We start from the raw sequence: 1,027 nt of genomic DNA on the forward strand, positions 1-1,027 counted from the left end.
CATTATGTTGTTTTTACATATTTATTTAGGTATATAAATATATTTTTTATTAAAAATATAATAATTTATGTGTCTTTTTATTAACTTAAAATTTGAAGAGAATTAATTTTATATTACGGTATTAAAATTTTATAACCTAAAAATTTAGCATTCGTTTAATAACCCTTAAAAAAAATTGAAGTATAAAACAAAGGAAAGAAAAAATTTTGAATAAAGCAACATCCTCCTATCAACTAACACTTTTGATACGCATGAATATGTATTTAGGTTTGTGCCTTAACTTCATAACAATTGTTTATTATTAATAACAAGTAGTGGATATGTAGTAGCAATGTAGCATTATTTAAAAATGTATGAAATCATGATTAACGTTTATAATACCGGATCAAGCTGGGAAACAAATTGTGTATTAATAATTAGTATTATAGATTTATATATTTGTGCTGGCGGAGTGTCATGTGTGAATGCACTACTCCATCCTCCCATTATATTCAGTCATATGTTTGTAGTAGGTGCTAGTTATATAAAAAAAATAATTGAGATGTTAATACGTATTATATTAAATAATTTAATTAAATATATTAAATATTTTTATATGAAATAAAAATTTTAAAATTGAACTCAAAATAAAAATAAAAAATTTAAATGATTGACATATTAATCAATAAATGACATAAAACAAATACTTTAATTTGTTCTTGAAACATATAGAAGTTTTCCTTTTATTTCGATTGAAAAAAGCTAAGAACTAGTTCGTTTATTAGAATTTAGTATTTACGATTATTTAGTGACAGTTCGAGAAGATTGTTATTGTTTTGCTTCCGTTAATATATTTGAGGAAAAGTGAGTCATCTAAATTAAAAAAGATGCTTAAATAGAGATTGTGATTCGTAGAGAGATAACCAGCACATACTACACACCGCGTAACCTGTTTGAGACAAAATAACTTTTTGTGAAGTGATGATTATTCCCAGAAAGTTCAGAAAAGAGCAATGTGTTTAAGTGTTTTCCTACTTATTATTATACC

Source organism: Arachis ipaensis, chromosome B05, assembly GCF_000816755.2.
Source record: "Arachis ipaensis cultivar K30076 chromosome B05, Araip1.1, whole genome shotgun sequence".
NCBI classification, from domain to species: Eukaryota; Viridiplantae; Streptophyta; class Magnoliopsida; order Fabales; family Fabaceae; genus Arachis; species Arachis ipaensis.